This window comes from Marmota marmota, unplaced genomic scaffold (genome assembly GCF_001458135.2).
Source record: "Marmota marmota marmota unplaced genomic scaffold, marMar, whole genome shotgun sequence".
NCBI lineage: Eukaryota > Metazoa > Chordata > Mammalia > Rodentia > Sciuridae > Marmota > Marmota marmota.
In genome coordinates, this window is record NW_026000168.1 from 3533444 (window position 1) to 3554191 (window position 20748).

The 20748-nt window shown below is 59.4% G+C and overlaps 2 long non-coding RNA genes across 2 annotated transcripts; one reads left to right on the top strand and one right to left on the bottom strand.

Annotated features, from left to right (window-relative positions):
• Positions 1-2625: 2625 nt before the first annotated feature.
• Positions 2626-8453, bottom strand: LOC125611730. Its single transcript, XR_007341948.1, has 2 exons — positions 7374-8453; positions 2626-4151 (listed from the first exon to the last, which is right to left on the bottom strand). It is a non-coding gene; the product is annotated as an uncharacterized LOC125611730 (long non-coding RNA).
• LOC125611731 lies at positions 6476-9162 on the top strand. The gene is made up of 2 exons (XR_007341949.1): positions 6476-7017; positions 8440-9162. It is a non-coding gene; the product is annotated as an uncharacterized LOC125611731 (long non-coding RNA).
• Positions 9163-20748: the final 11586 nt, after the last annotated feature.

Sequence of the window (20748 nt, forward strand, 5' to 3'; positions counted from 1 at the left end):
GCGCGGTCGCTCCTCAGAGGACACCTGCAGGATTCCACGTCTCCCTGGGAGTCAGACTCGGGGGACGGGGGACAAGCAGGCCGTAAACCCCAGGTCTGGTTCTGGTCTGGACAGGATGCGGCATGTCGGGGGCACATAGGCTGAGGAGTGTGTGGGGGGAACTACTTAAATTCCTAAGGCATCCACGGCAAGGGATCCAGGAAACGCTGGTGAAATTGAAGTAATGAGGACATTTCCATGCGGCTCTGCATGTTGAGTCAGACCAACAGCGGGGCCTGATCATGCCTTAGCAGCAGGAAACATCTCGAGCCTCCAGGACTGCAGAGCCCAACATGGAGGGGACAGGGGGGCAGAGCACTTTTTTGTTGTTGTTGGGGGAAGTATCAGGGATTGAACTCAGGGGCACTCGACCACGGAGCCACATCCCCACCCCATTTTGTATTTTATTTAGAGACAGGGTCTCACTGAGTAGCTTAGGGCCTCGCTGTTGCTGAGGCTGGCTTTGAACTCACCATCCTCCTGCCTCAGCCTCCCGAGCCCCTGGGATTACAGGCATGGGCCACCGTGTCCACCCTAAGTGCTTCTTTTTTGAGTGAGGGTGTGGGGGATGCCTGGTAGGGAGAACGACGGGACTCCTGCCGATTGGCAGCTGGGAAGTGACCCGGTCTCCCTGGTTCTGCCCAGGGCCAGCCTGCTTCTGGTGCCCTGCTCTGGCACTTGTGGTCATCCTGCCAATGTAGCAGCTGTCTCCCTCCGGGGACCGGGCACTTAGCAGGCTCCTGTGCTATACAATCGTCATTCTATTTGCTTTGGCCAAGACACCAGAAGAGAGGGGCTGGATGCGGTCCTTCCTTAAAAGTAGCCAGCGCAGGAGACCCCTCGGGGAATGCAACAGTCCGTGGTCATGAATATTCAGGAGGAGGACAAAAGCAAACAGCATCTGTGGGGCAGGAAACTGGCCACAAATAAATTCTCCACCCAAGGACCAGGAGCAGGCCTGGGAATCATGGCACAACGTCCCCAGGTCCCCCACAGCTGCCTCAGTGAGCCGGTCTTGTTCCCGGCTACCTTCCCAGTGCCCAGCACCGTGCTGGCCCCAGTGGGTGCTGGGGAAGACTTGTCAAATAAAGAAAAGAATTAGGAACCTCCTGGCTCCTGTCCTGCCACGAGTTTGTCCTGAACAAGAATTCAAGATCCGGTCTCCCGAGATTCTTGTGCCCTGGCTATTGAGCCCCACGTGAACCCAGGCACTGCTGAGAGGGGACTTTGCAGATGGAATTAAAACACAACGCGAATGACCTTTAACTTACAGAGATCATCCTGGTGAGCCTGGCCCAATCAGGTGAACCCTTGAAACGCAGAGTTGTCAGGGACTGGTGGGAGAAGGGAAGTCACAGGTATCCAAGCAGAAGGACACTCAGCGTGCCTTCCCTGGCTTTGAAGATGGAGCAGATCCTTTTGTGAGGATCCGGGGTCAACCCCACAGTCTGCAAGGGACGGGGAACCCAGTCCGATAACCACAGGTCACTCAGTTGTGCCAACAGCATCACCGAGCCCAGAGCGGGGTCTTCCTCACAGCCTCCAGATATGAGCCAGGTCCAGTTAACAGCTCACCGGTGCCTCATGAGACCCTCAGCAGAGGACAGGTGGAGCCCCCTTGAGCATCTGGCTTGCAGAACTGTCGGCTCATAAGTGGTTGCTGTCGCAAGGTACTCGATTTGTGGTGCTTTGTTACTCCGAGACAGAAAATGAATACAGGTACAATTAAAAACAAAACAGTGTATTCCCGGCTAGGAGTAGAGCACAGTGGTTAGGGACACAGACCTGGGCCACCAGGCCTGGATTCAAACCCAGCCCTGCCACTTCACTGGCTGAAAACCTTGAGCAAGTATTTAACCTCCCTGGAACTTGGCTTCCCCACCTGCGAAGTACCGATTGCCACATGGTCACCCACTAACCCAACTGCTGCCTTTAAATATGAAAAGGGATATTTGAGAAATAGGTAATTCATAAGTTATAAGCTGTGCTCCATTCTGACCATTGTGGTGGAGTCTCACTCGGTCCTACTCTATCTTTCCCTGGAGGTGAATCATCCCTTTGCCCAGAGTATCCACGCTGTATATGCTACCAGCCAGGTGGCTGTCCTGTTTCTCCATGAACCACTGGGGTACTACAGTGCTCGTGTTCAAGGAGTCCTTATCTTACTTAATAACAGCCCCAGAGTGCTAGGGTGGTCACGCTACAGGTTCAAGCATGCTGAGAGGATCCCGAAAGTGCCTCCTTTAGGGAAAGGTGAAAGTTCAGTAAGATATTTTGAGAGAGAGAGGATAGTAACATAACGTTTATTATGGTGCATTCTTATAATTGTTCTGTTTTATTATTTGTCACTGTTAATTTCTTACTGTGCAGAATTTATAGACTGGACTTTATCACAGGTATGTGCATGTAGGAAGATCCTTAGGATATGAGGATTCAGTACCACCCATGATTTTAGACACCCATTGGGGGGTCTTAGGACATACCACCCCATGGATAAGGGGATGAGGAGTCCCTCAAAGGGTCACGGTAAGCATCAAATAGAGCACAGAACAAAGATACTTAGAGCAGTGCCTGCTACACAGGACATGTCATATAAATCCCACTTTTATTATTGTTTAAAACAATGCACTCTTAGCCTGGCGGCACAGGCCTGTAATCCTAGGGATTCAGGAGGCTGAGGCAGGAGGATCACAAGTTCAAAGCCAGCCTCGGCAATGTAGTGAGACCCTGTCTCAAAATTAAAAACACAGTAATAAAATGATAATAATAGGATTATTACTGGGATGTGGCTCAGTGGTTAGGTGACCAGGTTCAATCTCTAGGACCCCAAAACAATAAAAGCAATGTATTCTTAGAACCTCCTCCAAACCCTGGGATCTGGGGAAGCTGGTGTCAGACCCCTGTGGCACTCATCAGTGGAAGTCCCGTCCCACTCCCTGTCTTCTGTGTGCCCAGGCCACCCTGCAGGGGTCTGGGCTGCTGCCCCTGGCCCCGGGGCCAGAGCACACCTACGGGGAGAGGCGAGTGGCCATCATGAGCAGAGTGGGGGCCTCGTCCCCTGAGCCCTGCTCGATTTTTCTCTGGAAGGCTTTAGAGGTCTGGCCAGCACTTGGCACATGGCTTGAAAGGAAATGTGCAGACTCTCGTGGGCCTTTGAACTGAAGATCCCGGGGGGAGGAAGGAGAAGTGGCCCCGAAGGGCTCTTGAGCCTCTGAGCCCTCGGGGCTGCCATTTCCTCCCTGATTCATAAGATAAAGGACAAGGCGACATCTCTGCAAGATGCCATCCGTCCAGCCAGTGGCCCCGAGGAGCCAGCCCACTAGACATGAATTGCAGACCTGGCGGCTCAAGGGCCCTCCTCCGCCGTCCTAAATGATCCCGGGCCCTGGATCCCTGCCAAGGAGGAGTAGCGCGCACTCCAGGTCCCGGGCCACCACCACCGCCACCGCCTCCCGGCACAATCATCAGGGCGCATCGGGGAGGGGGTGAGCCCGAGCCGGGGAGGCCACGTGCTCTGCAGCCACGGGCGGAAGGACCTGGAAGAGCCGTCCTGCCCCTGAAGGATACTAGCTGCGGGGCCAGGCCCGAGGAGAGGCCTTGCCACCACGGCACCGGCTCCTGCCCTTCCAGAGGAGCTGTGCGAATGGGCGCTGACCCCCCTGCACACCATCTGCTCCGTGGCCTCGGTCTGAAGCAGCAGCGGAGGAGCCGGCCAGCTGGCTGCAGGACTTCCTGACGGCCATTCTTGTTCCTAGGACCGAGTGGTGTGCAGCCCCAGGATGGTTTGGAATGTTAGATGATGCACCGATTTCTCTGGCTTTTCCCTCTCAGGACCCTCGCTCTTCAAAGCGAACTTTCTGATCATCCACTTTCGCATCACCTGGGAGGTTGTTAGAAATGCAGACTTGCAGACCCACTGAGTCCGAAACGGCAGCCGAATAATGTCCCTGGGGAGGGAGGGGGGGGACGTTCGAGCCGCAGTCCTGACATCTGAGCCGTAGTCCCCTGTCTGAGATGGCTCTCCCCAGCCCAGGTGGGGAGGCTGAGTCACCCGGGTGCTTAGGAGAGCAGTCGCTATGGAACCAGGAAAGCCCAGAGGGAGAGGTGGATTCCTGATGAGCGAGTTTTAAAAAAAAAAAAAAAATGCCCTGGTTTAAATTTACGCAGAAGTTCTCCACGCAGACTTGTAGGATGCTGCTTTCCCCCCTCGGGGATAAATCGCGTCTCCACGCCTGGGGAGGCTGGGGAAAGAGGGCCATGGGGCAGCAGCCAAGTGAGATCAAAAGGCCCTGGACGGAGGCCATCCTCCCAGTGCCAGGGAGCCACATGGCCGCCCAGCCAGTGCCCAGGTGTCTTTCCCAAGGCCATCTGTTGGGAAACTCGTGGCCATGTTGCCAGCCAAGTGTGCAGAAGGACATGCTCTTCAGCGCCCAGAGAAGTTGCTTCATGTCCTCTCTGGAGGTGGGCCCTGGGTCACTAAAGAACTAGTGTGCCCTGGGGGACCGCTCCACCAGGAGCATCCAGCACTCGGCCGGCCCCCTCCCGCTCCATGGTCCCCTATGCAGGGCCCACCAGGTGACTCAGGACTGTCAGCGTCCCCCTCCACCTTCCATGGAAGAAGACACAGTGACAGCGACTTGCAGCACGAGGGGTCAGACCCGGGGATGTCCTCAGAGGTCATGAAAAGCCCTCTTCCTTCCTCTGCGCACCCTTTCTTCTGTCTCTCGCTGTCTCTCTCCCGTCGTTTCCTCCCTCTGTCCCTTTCATTAATTACGTAAGCATGGACACAGTGTCCCCTTACAAGTCAGGGTCATGCTGGGCACTGGGAGCCCCAGGGTGGGCAGATGGACGGCCCCTGTACCCATGTAGCTGACCCTCTAGTAGGGAGACTCTCTCTAAACTGTCTCTGAGAGACCACAAGACATGGTCCACCAGGGGTCACCCACTTAGCAAGGACCTGTTCTCCCTGGGGAGTTCAGGGTGGGATGCCTAGGAGCCGGGGTGCCATCGGCTTTTTGGAAGGCACCAGCAGGCCACGCAGAGCCACATGGTGGCCTTCCTGCTCTCTCCCTGGGTACTGGCCGGGTTGACCCTGAGAGGAGCAAGGCCCCCCGTATGCAGCACCTTGTCGTGTTGCTGGAACCCCGGCCACGCCCCGGCCACTGTGAGGAACGGAAGCCCAGGTCCCCGAGCCTCAGAGACACAGGCCAGGAGGGGGCTGGCCTTCAGAGGTCGCTTGCCCATAGCAGGTAGTGGTTCTCGGGTCTTGCCTCCTGCCCTGTGCAGAGAAGGTTCCAGAGCCGCCAGCTCAGGCCCACTTCAAACCCCAGCCCTGCTCCTGGCCGCAGCGTGGCCGGAGCCACCTCTCTCTCACCCTGTTCTGGCTGGTGTTCCCCAGCGGGAAGCCTGCACTCCCTTGGGGTGGCCTGTCTGCTGTGGGGTGGAGGCCAGTGGGAAGGGGAGGCTGGTTTCCCAGCCCCTGCCCTGTGGGGGCACAGAGCCTCCGTCTTGGGGCTGCTGCGAGGGGAAACACGGCCCACGGTGTGCCCAGAGCTGGTGTGTGCTGAGGCGCAGGGTTCTGGCGCCTGTGACAGCTGTGGCCAGGGGAACATTCCTCCGTGGAGGGAATGGGACATTGAATAGCAAAGAAAAGCCAGGCACGTGACTCACACCTGTAACCACAGCAGCTCGGGAGGCTGAGGCAGGAGGATCGTGAGTTCAAAGCCAGCCTCAGCAAAAGCAAGGCCCTAAGCAACTCAGTGAGACTCTGTCTCTAAATAAAATACAAAATAGGGCTGGGGAGGTGGCTCAGTGGTCGAGTGTCCCTGAGTTCAATCCCCAGTATCCGCCCCCCCAAAAAAAAGTAGCAAATGAAGACAAAGGCAGAGGGCAGGAGGCCAGCGGGGAACACATAATAATAGTGAGAGACGGAGACAGATGGCGGGGGACAGAGAACGGAAGAGGCTTTCCACTCTACGGTCTCCAGGCACCTCTCCTGCTTTCTGATTGGGGGCCTGGGGCAGGCTCCTGTTTCCACTGCGGAGGTTTCTGCCCACGGGCAGTGAGGGGTCTAGCTCCCGCCCAGCCACCTGGGGCCTCTCCTGGTTCCTCACCCAGAGCAGAGGCCTGTCCTCCGTCAGAAGCCCTCCCCGGCCTCCTGGCCACTTGGACACATCCTGGAAGGCTGGGACTCCACACACCACCTGCCGGGCTCGTTCCCCTAAGTGTCACTTTGCTTAGTTGTGATGCGGCATTGGTTGAGGGTCTGCCGGGTTGGACCCTCTACAGAAATCTCCCTGGCTTCCCCTGGCCCCCCACGAGGTACAGGCTGCCTTGGGCCCCCTCTGCCCCAGGGAGGCTGAGGCTCCTCCTGCCCAGCCTCCCTTGCCCTGGCTGCCCCCTGCCTTTGCCCAGAGCTGCCATCGATGAAGTGGCCTTGCCTCTCATTTCCCCCAGGGCCACACTGGCTTGGTGACGCTCCAGTTGGTGCCTCTTCAAGCACCATTCTTAGCAGAGTTGGCCTGGATCTGCCCTGGGCCAGCTCTGCGGAGAGGCTTTCCAGAAGGAAGGGACTCTGACTGTGACGGAAACCGCCAGGCGCTGGCTGGGGAGGGACGGTCCCCACGCCACCTCCCGGGCCTCCAACGGGCAGCTTGGCACGCTGCAGGCTCTCTTCTGTGGGTCTTTGTTGCCAAGAGGCTCCCAGAGCCTGGGAGGTCACGGGCCACCAGAGCCAGGTCGCACAGGGAGAGCCAGGATCACAGTAACTGCAGGCCGCTGTGGCTCTCTGGCAGCCGTGCCCGGTGGAGGCTGCCAGCTGGCCCTGCTAATTACCTGTCGCCCAGGATGGGGAGGGAGACAGAGCGGACACAGAGGCCCCGGCAGAAGGCACCAGACCAAGGCAGGCTGGCATCTCTGGGGTCTGGGCTGCCCAGCCGGCCCCAGGGCACTGGCTGTGCTGTCGCAGGGAATGACCTGGTGAGTTTCCGCCTCGACCCTCCCAGGCAGCTCCCTGGAGCCGGCCGCCACTCTCCTGTTCAAAGCAACGACCCTCTTTATCCCACGGCACCACGGGAATTGCTGAGGGTAGATTTGGGGGGCAGAAGCACAGAGAGGGTGGGAGAAAGAGGCTGTTTCTAGATCAGTGCTGGCCAACAGGGATTCAGGGGAAGCCAGGTCCAGCTGCATCAGGTGGCCGCAGCCACGCAGGTGGGTGGCCACTGAGCCCTTGATGGGGGACAGGAAGCAAGACCTGAAGTGTCCCTCACTGCGCCTGGGTTTGCACTCGAGTGCCCACTCTTTCTTTTCTGCTAAGCTCGACACACTCTCCATACCTCAGTTCCTAGCTGCTCCCACGGTGGGCTGAGGACCAACGGCCGGGAGCGTGGCCGAGTGCAGCATCTCCTCTGGACGTGCGAATTGGGGCATCCGCATGGGGACCGGAAGCTCCCCCAGGTCACTAGTGAAGTTGGAGGAGTGAGGAGTGCGCCCTGCGCTGCCCTCTTCCTGTCCCTCCTGGTCACATTCAGTCACTGCCATCCACTGCTCCCTGGGGCTCCCTTCTCACCTGACTTCCCCTGTCCCTCCACGGGACCTTGGGCCATCGCCACATCCTGACCACACCTGCATTGTCTGCTGCTGTCCCCAGGCCACAGAAGTTGAGAGAAGAGAGACGTCCCAACAAGCAGGGATGAAGGGACATGCGTCCCACGTTTTGACCCTGACTGGGGCCAGGCCCCGTGGTCTTGGTGGGCACTCCTCAGGGGGCATCGGGCCAGGTCCTCACATGGACCCCACCACATCATTATTCCCTCCAGGAGGCTTAGAGGCTAAAGTCCACCCCAGGCAATTCCTGGGGTGGGGAGGGAGCTGGGAGCCCCGCGCCCTTTGCCTACGTGCGGATGGGCAGTTCTAGCCCTCACAGGGCTTACGCCCGCTCAGAATCCCTCCTGGTCCACTTGATCCATTCGCCACGTCTTCCTCTCAACGATGGCTCACATGTCCTCCATTTCCCTCTTCCCCATCCCCAAACCTCTGTGTGTCCACTGGTGGCAGTTTCCCAAAGGACCTTGGGACTTTGGGGCTGTGTGTTGACTTCCCGCCCAGGACGTCGCATGGAGAAACACTGCTGAGCACCTGCCACGTCCCTGAGCTGGCCTGGCAGAGGGGACACCTTCAAGAGGAAATTTGGAGAAAGAGACATAGCAAGAGAAGATGATGTGAGGACGCATGGGGGACACCCCAGCAAGACAGAGGCCAGGGGTGACCACGTGGAGTCCACTCAGAGCCTCACTTACAGGGCCCCAGCGCCAGCATGGACATGCCCTGACCTGACGCTGAAAGACCTGGGATTGAAGCCCAGCTCTGTCCCTTGGTGACCACTTCCCTCCCCTCTGTAAGGTGACACGTTGACACGGGCATTGCCCCCTGGGGGACTGTAGAAAACCAGCTCAGAGAAAGAGCCTAGGGATGGCGGTCTCAGAAGAAATGGCGGTGAACACCACGGGCTGAAGGCCTCTGTGCTGGCTTGGAATCTTCTCAAGAGTCGCAAAGGCACACCCAGAATTTCCTACGCAAGAAGATGGAGTCCACGTATTGGCAGGAACGTCTCTGGATTCTGGTGGGGTACGCCCCTCCACCCGACTTCCCCTCCTTCACCAAGTGGCCCTGAAAACGTTCACATCTGAGCAAGTTCCCTGCCGGCCTGCTCCGCCATCATGGTGGGAGAGGTGGACAGGGCTAGGCGGCCTGGGCAAGATGGCCGGTGAGGCGGTCAGGGCAGGACAAGGAGCGGGGAGAGGGTCTTCCCGTGAGGTCCGCGTCCTGGTTGACGAAAGTGCTCCGGGACCCAAGTGGGGACCCCATCAGACAGACACTTCTGGACTTGTGCTCCTCAGTGGGGGACCCAACAGAAAAACTAAAGAAGACGCCTGGACACAGGGCACCAGTCAGTAATAGTGAGGAGGGCGTGGACAGGGAGGAGGTGGGAAAGAGGAAATTCCTGAGACCAAAAAGGCACAGGCCCAAACTCCCCCACTGGTTGCCCAGCTCGGGGGCCCTTCTCTTGGGACAATTCTGTCCCTGTCACCTTGCAATAAACCCCCTGCTGCTTGCTGCCTCTGAGTCCTGTTCTTCCACTCTTTGCTGAACAGAGACAACAAACCCAGCCCCTAGACGGTGTCAATGGTCCCTGCACGGATGGACGCATCCTGTCTGTTACCTCTGGGGCAGCTCCGGGCTCAGACAGGCCAGGTAGGCAAGGAGAGGGACGCTGCACGTAGGGCCTGGGGGCAGACCCTCTGACCCAGCTGTGCACAGACCCGCCCCCTGTCCCCACGGGCCTCTGCGACTCAGGCTTGCTCAGCTGGGGTGTCCTGTTCTCTGAGCTGCGTGCGCGTGGACCACTCTCGCGGGAATCCAGGAGCTGCCACAGGCCCGCAAGCCTGCGACGCTCGGCAAAGCCGGGCAGGTTAGTCCAGAGCACAGGCAGACACGCTGGGGCTCATGAGCTTCAGGGCCACCCACATTCTGCCTCCGTGACCGCTCCTCATATGTACATGGCTAAGGGCCAGCAGCAGCCCCCTCCACCTCCCAGATGTCAGCAGCACCTGTGACGACCAGAAATGTCTCCACACATCCCCCAGGGGGACAAAATTGCTGTGGATAGGAATCACTGCGGTAAGCGTCAAACTGGGTGATTCCTCTGTGGGCCTTCGTGAAGTCAAGGGCCCAACGCGAGTGTCACTTTAAATTGTCTTTCTCTAATTCCAAGGAAAATTAAATTTCCTCTTTGTGTGACTCCTTGGCACTTAGACAATAATGACTGTTACCAACAATTGAGTCTTGCATGATGGGCTCTGGCTTCGTCCCATTCTGGGCATAAGGAGACTCGGGCTCTGAGTCAGCACAGGGCACAGACCGTCATGCTTGTCAGGTGACTCCACACCTGTGCACTGGACCTGCCGGTCACCTGTGCCTGGGTGACACGTTTCCTCTGTTTGCAGCTCAGAATGTTGCTGTCTCAGTTTCTGTAGGGGAGGAGTTGGACAGAGCTCCGGGGTCCTCTGCAAGACTGCAGTTGAGGTTTGGGCCGGGACTGGGGTCTCATCCGAGAGCTCAACTGGGGAAGATCTCCCTCTAAGCCCCCAGATCTGCAGTGGGCAGGCTCTGGTTTCTTGCAGGCTGTTGGACAGGCTTGCTGTCAGACAGAGGCCACTTTCTGCTCTGGCCAAGAGAGCTCACCGTGGAGTAGCTTGAACATGGCCATTGGTTTCTGAGAGCTGGCAGAGGAGAGAGCTGGGCAGGATGGGCAGGATGTAAAGTGGACGTGACTTCTCCTCGCCTTTGCTGTGATTTATTGCTTAGAAGCAAGTGGCAAGGCTGACCGTCCCCAGGAGTGGGGATTCCACTGGGGCATACGTCATAGAAGGTGAGGGCTGTTGAGCCCATCAAGCGTCCACTTGCTGCTCTGTGCTGTCCTGCCCCCACTTCGCCCAGTGTCACAGGCTTATGGGCCCATGGCTGCTGGTAGCTCAAGAGGTATTTTCTGGTTTTGCTTTTGCTCTGTAGATCGTCTCAGTTTGCTTTGGCTGCTGTAACAAAATGCCCTAGACTGGGAGTATTTCTCACAGTTGCAGAGGCTGAGAAGCAGACTATCGAGGTGCTCAGGGGCTTGTTTCCTGGTGGGGCTCCTCCCTCCTGGCTGCAGACAGCTGTCCTCTCTCTGTACCTTCACATCACACACACACACACACACACGCACACGCACACGCACACGTAGCTCTCACTTTCCTCTTACAGAGCCACCGATTCTATTCCGAGGGCCTCGCCCGTGACTTCATCTAAACCTAACTATCTCCCCAGGTCCGCATCTGTAAATGCCATCCCGTGGGGTGAGGGCTTTGGCATATGGCCTTGGTGGGTACGCGATTCAGGCCCCAGCCCAGATGAAGCTGTGTGTCTGTCCAGGTGTCTGAGGCTTTGCAGAGAGAGGAATCCGGCTTCTTCTGAGAGACGTTTTTTTCCAAGGTACCCATCCTGGGACTTAACCTAGGGCCTGCCACTGGGTAGCCCTGGGAGTCTGCAGGCCGAGCGATTGCGAGACACATCCAGGGTACGGGGACAGTTGGGACACACTGGGACCCGGGAGAGAACCTCGGCACAGCTGGGAGGAAGTCTCAACAGGCAAACGGAAGTCGCTTGAGAGGGCAAGATGCAGGTTTCGGAGCCCGGGAAACACATGGCCCAGCCGTGAGGGGGACACCAGTCCTGGTCCCAGAGGTTGTGAGAGTCGGAAGGAGGCCTGAGCCCAGGGCAGCTGAGGTCTCTGGCAGTGTGGGGCAGAAGTCTGTGTTTGTCCCCTTTGCTGCTACAACAGGGTACCACCCACGACGCAGAGTCAGACGCTGGGCGCCTCCTGTTCATGTGACACTCCTGGAGTGGACCCTGGGCCTGAGGAGCACCCGGAAGTCCTGCTCTCCTCTGGTGGCAGCTCCCCAAGGCCACCTGCACTCCTTGGCCGGGTCCCTTCCTTTGAGCATCTGTTCTCCTCTCTGACCTCAGCTCCATCCTTGACCCTCCTTCCTCTGACCCCGATGCCCCTGTTACAAGGACATCGGTGACTACTGTGGGTATGGCTGCAGCACCTCTCCAACTCAAGGTCCACGGTGTAGCCAGCCCTGCAAAGTCCTTTTACCAGGGGTGGCGACCTACGCAGAGTTGCCGGGGACCAGGATATGGAAAGCTGAGTTTCTCCAGTTCCAAAATCTGCTGGCTCTAGGCACAGGGATTTCAAGTTTTCTAATACAGGTGCTTTACTCTTAAAACCAAACCAAAATCAGCTCACTATAGTGACGCAGCCACATCAATGTTTATAGCAGCTCAATTCATAGTAGACAAGCTATGGAGCCTACCTAGGTGCCCTTCAACAGATGCATGAATAAAGAAAATGTGGGACGTATACACAATGGAATATTACTCGGCCTTAAAGAAGAATGAAATCATGGCATTTGCTGGTAAATGGATGGAACTGGAGCATATCATGCTAAGCAAAATAAGCCAATTCCAAAAAACAAAAGGCCAAATATTCTGTTTGATATGCAGATGCTAATTCACAATGGGGGGGGTGGGAGACGAGAGAAAAATAGGGATACTTAGGATTAGGCACAGGGGAATGAACGGAGAGGGTAGGAAGGATGGGGAATGAATCAGACCTTATTACCCTACGTGCACACAGGACCACGCGGCCCGTGTAACTCTATATCACCTACAACCAGAAGAATGAGAAGTTATGCTCCATTTACGTAACAACAAGTCAAAATGCATTCTACTGTCGTGGAAAACCAATTAGAACACATTTTAAAAATTAAAAAGAAAAAACAAGCCAAGCCAAAGCCTGATGCTGTAATGGGTGCTGGCCGCGTCCTGCCCCACCTACTGACCATCACCCCACAGCAAGCCCTCGGCTGCTAGTCAGGCCACAGCCCGTGCAGTCTGTCCGTCTCTCCCTGTCTGTATCTCTCTTCTCCCTGGGCCAGCCACGTGGGCACCTCCCCATCTCCCAGGAGCTGACTGAGCGATTGTGATGCTGAGATCTGCCAAGTGCCACTTCATCAGGTGACCTCAGAGCCGTGCACCCATCGGCTTCCTGTCGGCGGCTCCCCAACTCCACATGGGTTACATGACGAGTCACACAGTCAGCTGAGCGGTCCAGAGGCCCCGGCAATCCCCCCTCCAAACTCACTGCCCACCAACCTGCGCGTGGTTGGGACTCCTGAGATGAGCTGTCAAGTCCCTGAGTACAGTGGGTATCGGTGTGCTGAGGCTGCTGTAACAAACACCAGCCTGCCAGGGGGCAAAGGAGACCAGAGTCCTCTCCCACTTCTAGAGGTTCGAGTCCAAGGCCAAGTGGGGTGGGGGCGTAGTCGGGTCCCTGGAGGCTGGTTCATGTTGCCCTGCCCAGCGCCCACTCCTCCTCCCACAGCTCGAGGAGAACCTCGTGGCCGCTGGGTGGCCACGGTCACCAGTCCTCCGGATGCTCTGGTGACCTCCGGCACTCCTCGCAGGCCCCCAGGCTCTGGAAGGGCGGTGACTCACGCCAGCATGGCCCACAGTTCCCTCGGGCGGCCCCTGGAGGGTCAGGGTAGCAGGATCCCACGCAGCCAGGACTGGAAAGGCAAGTCCCAGGGGACCGTGAAGCCACCATCACCTCCCAGGGGTCCCTTCTGACGTCTGTGTGACAGGGAGCCTTACATAAAGCAGGGTGGCACCGGCTGTGAACTTGAGCAGGGTCACGCCGCCTGGCGGTGTGTTCACACACGTCTGGCCAGTGCTCCACCCTGCCGATTCCGGAGACGGGGGCCAGAATGTGCACTGCTACAGCTGCGGCTGGTCCAGGGGCCAGGCTTTCAGAGTTCAAAGCCTTCCTTATCAGTCGGAGATTCAGGGGCAGATGGACATAGATCTCCGAGATGTTTGGACTTCAAATAAGCCCATATCTGAATGTGGATTAGGCAACGAGGCATCACGAGGAGTCTAGAGGAGGAGCTTCCATGGAGAAGTCAGCAAACAATTGACCTCAGCAATGATCAGCCTCTTCCTGCCACCTCCATTATGTTGCCTTTGCTCTCGGGCTTGCCTCTTCAGTATTGCAGAATGGCTGCTGCTGCTCCGGGTGTCAGGTGTGAACCCAATAATGTCTGCCCGAAGGAAAGAAGGAGGCTTTCCCTCATGAAGGGGAGTCTCTCTGAGAGGTCCCCACTCAACACCCCCTTGAATCTCATTGATGGGGTCACCACTTGCCCAGGCCTGGCCCCACCGTCAGGCAAGGCCACACTCATGCCTGCTGGGGAGCTCTGACTCTCAGTACGCAGCACAGTGAACCGGAACTTGACCAGGGCTCGGCCAACCACAAGGAAGGTGGGACTCGGGGCGCTGGGGCTCTGAGTGCTGGGGCTCAGGGCACTGAGGCTCGGGCCTAGGCCTGGGTTTCGACACCGCCCTGATTTACCGAGGAGACCGTGACCCGATGGCTCCGTGTTCTGACTCTCAGGCGTGCGAGGTGGGGAGATCAGGGGAGGCACCCCCTGAAGGCTGGACACCTTTCCTGTGAGGGAAGGTCACGTGGTGTCGGGCACCAGGGCTGGGACAGGTTGCAGGGGACAGGGGCCTCAGGGCCTCTCAAGTCACGCACGGGGCTGAGGATCAGGGGCTCTGGGGTCAAGTGGCCTGAGTTCCAGCCAGGCTGGCTGAGGGCCTGGCCTCAGCTGGGTCCGGCCTCGGCTACCCCTGTTTCAGAGTGACCCCCATCAATTCTGGGGCCACAGAGTCCAGCCTCTGGGCACCAGCGCTGGCAGGGCAGCGGAGGCCAGTCCAGAAGGGATCCTCAGGGTGCCGAGGAGGCTCCGCCATCCCATCTCTGGCTGGCAGCCGTGCGGGGGCCTCTGCCCCTTCCTCCCACTTTTCCACACCGGTCCCTCCCGCTGTCCTCCCGGGGCTCCAGCACATCACACGAGGTGGCCAGAAGAACCAACAGTCCAGTCGTCACAGGGCAGGACGGGCAGGAGCGAGGACGGGGACAGAAGCCTCTTGGTGTGGGGAGAGGCGGGTGGGAGGCAGCCGCACCATCCATCCCAGGCCACCCAGGCTGTCCAGCCACATGGATCCTGCTGGGGGACCCTGGCCTGTGGCCTTTGGTCACTGGGCAACCTCAGCCTGAGTCTCCTCTCCCTCCCCACCTCAGATGCCCCCTCATCCTTCGCGTCTCTTCACACCTCCCACAGGACAGCACACTGAGCTGCCTACGCCACTCCCAGGTCCCCCCGTCTGCGTCCTTGGGGTCTGTTTCCCATTCATGGCACTAACCACAACTGGTGACCACTTAGTCTGTTCATTTACTTCATTTCCCCTCCGGCCTCTTGAGGGCTGGCGTGGACTGCCCGAGGCGTCCTGGGGACAGTGCCTACGTCCACACCCAGAGTGCGTCCACGTCTCGTGGGCAGCTCACACGCACAGGCTGAGGGGCCCCCTGCGTAGCTTCAGCACACCTCGTGACCGCCGCTCCCCGTGAGGCCAGGGGTGGGGCCTGCCTCTCGGGCTGTCTTGGCCGTGCTGGGGACGTCCTGTGTCTGTGTTCCTGGACTGGGCGTGCTGAGCCCATGGTAGCCCTGTGTCCTCGGGGAAAATCACGTTGCCTCTGTGGGCTCCATTCCCTGCCGAAGACACTGGCAGAGCCCTGGGCCAGGGCCGGGGAGATGTGGACAGTGTCCAGGGCCACGTGTGGCCACATGCCGGGCTGCACCTGTTGCTGTTCACCCTCCCCTGGGCTAATTTAGGAGGCGCATAGTCAGAGGACTGGGAAAGAGAGCAGGCGCCGGCCTGCCCAGGGCCAGCCCGCCCAGCGCCAGCCCTCACCCTGTCAGCTGCCAGCGCGGTGGAGAGCATCTCAGTGGAGAGCAGCGTCCTCCGGGGAAATGCACGTGACCACCCAGGCCTGCTCTGCCATGATCACGTGCTCAGCACCAGCTGCATCCTGCCGGGCAGCCCGTGTGTGCGCCTGTGTGCGGGGAAACCCGCCCGGCCTGCCCCATGGGCCAGGGCTGGCAGGGCCCCTGCTCTGCCCCCCACCACCCACCCTCGCGCAGGAGAGGAAGAGCCCTCGGCCAGCAACGGCACTGTGATGGGCGGGGACTGTGGTTGAGCTGGAGGTGGACACAGCAGACCCCAGCGCTGACCACCTCACACTCTGCTCTCACACTTGAAATGCGTCCTGCTGCCCACGTCCCTCCCGGGCTCCTTCCCATCTGTGTGCCCCCCGCCCTGAATGGCACATGTCCAGCTCTCGGGGTGACCGGCTGTGTTCTCGATTTCTCTAAAATGAGCAGAAAATCAATAATCAATGAACAGAGAATCAATAATCAATGAGCAGAGAATCAATAATCTAGAAACGTCCCTCGTAATCCTGGTGGAAGGCGTCTCCGGCTCACCCCGGCCGGGGGCACAGGGTCATCTGTAGGCCTGTAGCATCCCAAGGGAAGGAATGTTCTAGGCCAGTACTTCTGGGCTACATCTGCACTGTGGTGGCCACCAGGGCCACCAGGGCCACTCGACAACTGCAATGTGCCTGGTGCCACAGAAGAGCTAGATTTTTAATTTCATTTAAGTCTAGATTTTTAATTTCATTTAATTTCATTTAAGCCTCGGGTGGTTAGTGGCTACAGTTTCTGATGGAACAGGGTCAGACGGGAACGTGGACAGGACTCACCTGGTGGAAATGCCCACCCTGGCCCCGTAGGGCAGGAGTGACCAAGACTCTGCGTTGCTAACCCGCTCCCTGAGGACTCCGAGGCCACAGACCCCCGCAGTGGTCAGGTCCTGTGGTTCTCAGCTTGATGGCCTGTTGGGCTTCCCTGGAGAGCTTTGAGAACACTGACCTCGGGGTCCCCCTGACCGCCTGATGTAATAGGTCCACTGCTGCCCGGACACGGAGGCTGTTCAGCAGTCCCCTGAATACAGCAGGCAAGGCTTTTCAAAATGACCCGTCGTCATCCCAGAGAACAGAGCCTGGTTCTAAAATATCTCTGAAGGGTCACTGGGGCCTGACCAAGCCTCCCGGAGCTCCGGCTGACATTGTCCATCCGACTGGAAACAGGAAACGCGCTCTTCTTTCTCTTTCTGGTACCGTGGGTTGAGCCCAGAGGCACTGGACCGCCCAGCCACATTCCCAGCCCGTCTCCTTGATTATTATTATTATTTTTTTTTAATTTCGAGCCAGGGCATCCCTTCATTGCTTAAGGTCTCACTGATTTGCTGAGGCTGGTCTCAAACTTGCCATCCTCCTGCCTCAGCCTCCCGAGGGATTTCGGGCGTGCACGGCCACACCCGGCTACTTTTTGACAGTGGATCCAGTCTGAACAGGTGTGGCTCTGGGTACAGGTAGGGCTGGGAAGGAGGCCCTGGGATTCTGCCTGCACTTTCTGTGACCCCCATCCTGCTAAGGTCCCACGGTGCTGGCCTCTCTTTCTGCACTGGAACTGGAGGCCCCAGGGGCCAGGAGCAGACAAACCCCCTGGGCTTCGGTGCTGAGCCTGGATGGGGGTGGGGAGTGGTGCTGTTCCCTGGGTGATCTGTCACCAAGGCCCACACCTGGCACTGGCTGGAGACACCCATGTGTGACGGCTGGATGTGAGGGTCCCCCACAGCTCCTGTGTTCCAACAGGAATGTCCAGAGGACAGTGACTGGACTGTGAGGCCGTGACCTGCTGAGCCGTCCTAGGTAAATGGACCGACTGGGCGGTGACCGCAGGCAGGTGGTGCCTGCAGGAGGTGGCCACGGGGCCTTCCCCGGCCCTGCTTCCTGATGCCACCACGGGCTGAGCAGCTGTCCCTAGCTGTCCCTCCTGCCATGACCTTCTGCCTCACCTGGGGCCCAGAGCCGTGGAGTCGGCCGTCCACGGACTGAGACCTCTGGAACCAGGAGCCCCAAATCAACTTCCTCCTCTAGGTGGCTCCTGTGGGGTGTTTTGGTCACAGGGTCACCAAAGGCCACTAACCCCACGTCAGGAGGAAAGGCTCACAAGTGCCAGCCTCTCCCTTCTCACGTCTCCCTGTCCCCAGCCGAGGGCCCGTCACCTGCCGACGGTCAGGACAGCGAGGGAGGAAAGCAGAGAGCCAAAACGGAGCCCAGGTCGGATTTTAACTCCAGAAACCGACGGTGGGAGCCCGGGTCTGAGAGTCGGGAGTCGTGGAGGCCAGCCGCTGGCCCCCAGGCCGGGGCTTGTCCAGGGACACCCTTGATAGCTTTAGAGGGATGCCCTTCGCAGCCCTCCTCCAGGCCGAAGGGCGAAGCTCGTAGGAGGGCACAGACTCAACCAGAAGAAGGAGACTCAGAAGTGGGTCGGGCCCCGGGAACACAGAGCCAGGAGGAGGAGCGGAGGCAGTGAGGCCCAGGCCTCTGGGGCCTCCACACCTGGGGCCTTCAGCAGGGGAGGTGACAGGCCACGGGGAGTCCAGGACCCACACAGCATCGGCCACAGACGTTGAGTGAGGACGGCACTAGAGTGGGCAGGGGGGACGGGCCACCTGGAGGCTGGCAACCTGCCCTCTGCAGCAGGACGGGGAGATCCCTGAGGCTGGGGGCCACCTGGGTCCCGGGGCTAAGGAGGAGGAGCCCTTCTCCCACCCGCCCGGCCCCTGCCGAGCCTCCCCTGGGCCAGAGAACCTCCAACACAGCAGGCACCTGGGAATCTGTGGCACGTCCCCTGGGCCTGCCTGAGACGGCACTGCGGCAGGGACATCCCTCGGAAGCTCCGACTCTCCTCTGTGACACCCCTTCTGCAGAGCACCTGCTTTCTACTCCGTCCAGAAACGCAGGACGGTCCAGGCCCTGATGGGCAGCTCTGGTGCCACGGACCCCGGAGCCGGCGAGCGGGCGTCTCCCAGTGGAGAGCTACCAGGGCCCTTCTCGGAAGTCCTAGCAGAGTGTAGACGGGGACAGCACACCCAGAGTGCCCCAAGACAGTGCCCCCATCTGTCCCTGGGGGCTGCAGGGCTGGCCTTTGTACCTGCCCTCCTGAGCCTCTGGGAGCAGGTGCAGAGGCCGACCCCAGAAGTCCCTGAGCAGCGTCCTGGGGCCACACACATGGCCGCTCTCGGCACCTGCTGTCCTTCCTTGAGGAGGGGTCTCCCTGGGGACCTCCATGCCTACCCCCACCTCCAGAGGCCTTATCTGAAGCCAAGCCTGGGGGGCCTGCAGGACGGCTCCGGGAGAGGCCTGGGCCGGGGCTGAGTGCACAGAGGACAGAGGCTGCCCCGGGGCTGGGTGGGGCCAGCACCTGCACCCAGCAAGCCAGGTCCTGCCTGGCACTGGGCGCCCGGGTGCCACGTGCCACAGCCGTCCTCCTCCTGGACTCTACCGCCCAGCAGGCCCACCTGGACTTAAGGCACCCCTGTGGACCCCTGGGATGCAGAGAGGTTAAAGAACCTGCCCCACGTCACCCAGCCAAAAACCAGAGCCGAGATTTAGGAACAGTCCAACTTCCCATGGCACCCGGGGCACTGTCTCAGGAAGTCCCCTGTCCCCACAAACCCCACTGTAGGGCTGCTGGTGGCTTTCCGGTTTGGGATCCCCAAGTCAGGCGCAGCCGGGGCTGGGTCTCCGGGCGGTTTGGAAGCCTGTCTTCAATCACCCGGTAACAGCCCCGCCCTGCCCGCCACGTCCCCTGCTGCCCCCTCTAATTCCTCTTCATATCCTTTATGAGGAGCCCGCCAGAGGGAGATTTACGGGCGCTCTCATCTGCCTCGCGTTTCAGGGAAGGGGGAGAGCTCAATTGGAGGGAGCGCCAGGAACCTGCCCCCGCCTGCCTCCAGCCAGCGGGGCTTCCCGCTGGGTCCTAATGGGCACCTTAATGGCTTCCTGATGGGCAACTTAATCTGCCATTAAACCCACACCCGGGTGTCCCTCCTGGCTCCCTGGCTCAGGGTGTGCTGCTGCCTCCTGCTCCCTTGGGGGCACCCCTGGCCTCCCAGCCAGCACCCGCCGCTGCCCGTGGGGCGGTCCATATGCCAAGGGCGTCCTCTCTTCTGGGGTCCCAAGCTCCAAGGCTGCCAGGGGCCAGACGGGGGCAGAGAGGAGCAGGGCTGGTCCAGGGACTCTGGCCACCGGGGCCAAGGGCTACCCCTGATGGATGACGTGGGGAGATGTGGGCTCCGATCTCCCCATTTCCCCACACAGACGAGGCGGAAATGTCAGCGTCTACTTTAAAACAACACCCGACAGGCCCCATACAACATGGCAGCAGGTGGCTCTGGCCCCTTGGTGGGCTCCTCCTCCGAGGATGCAGGGGGTCCGGGCTGAGCCGCTCCTGCAGGGGTCTCCCCCTGCTCTGCTCAGCTCAGCATGGAGGAGAAAAATAACAGCAGGGTCCGTCCGTTCCCCTGTCCTGGAGGAAGCAGCAAACAGGAACATCCCACCCCGTCGTGATTTGCGTCAGACCGGCCACGTGGCACCGCGCGGGACACTCTGGGGCTGGCCTTCTGGGGTCAGGTGCCTGCTCCCTTAACCTGCAGGTCCTGAGCGCCAAACCTCGCCACCACAAGCCACGGGGCCAGCCCCCAGAGGGATCTCCATCGGCAGAGAGTGAGCCTGAGTTGGCTGGGCCGGGAGGGGACGTCACCATGGCAACCTGCAACTTCCAGAGCCTTCCAGCCTTGGGGTCCCCCTCTAGGGGCTCGGCGGCCGGCCTCGCAGCCTGTCCTGCATGGCCACCCTCACAGCAGCAGGTCCCCTCAGGGTCCCAGTAAGGGGCCACTCTGGAGACGCGGCACAGCATGGGAACCGTGCTGCCTGCCCCCCAGGCTCCCACGAGCTGACCCCGGCTCCCTTTTCTGTACATGGACATAGATCTTGAAGCAGAGGGCAGGCTGGGTTAGCCCACGAGGCCACCACCGGAGCTCCTGGCACGCGGGTGGGCCAGCCGGGGGTTGGTCATAACAACTATCATGATATACCAGGGGGAGAGTGCAGTGTCCCTAAGCCCTGAGAGACAGGGTCCACAGACCACTGGCCCCTTGCTAACCTGTGGATGCACCATCTCAGGATGATCAACTTCCGGCACCTTCTACGATGACTGTCCACCACGGGGTGTGTCCTCTCCTGACGTGGCCTCTTTTGAAATTCCACCCAGCTTTCAAACCCCCATGGGAATACCCTCC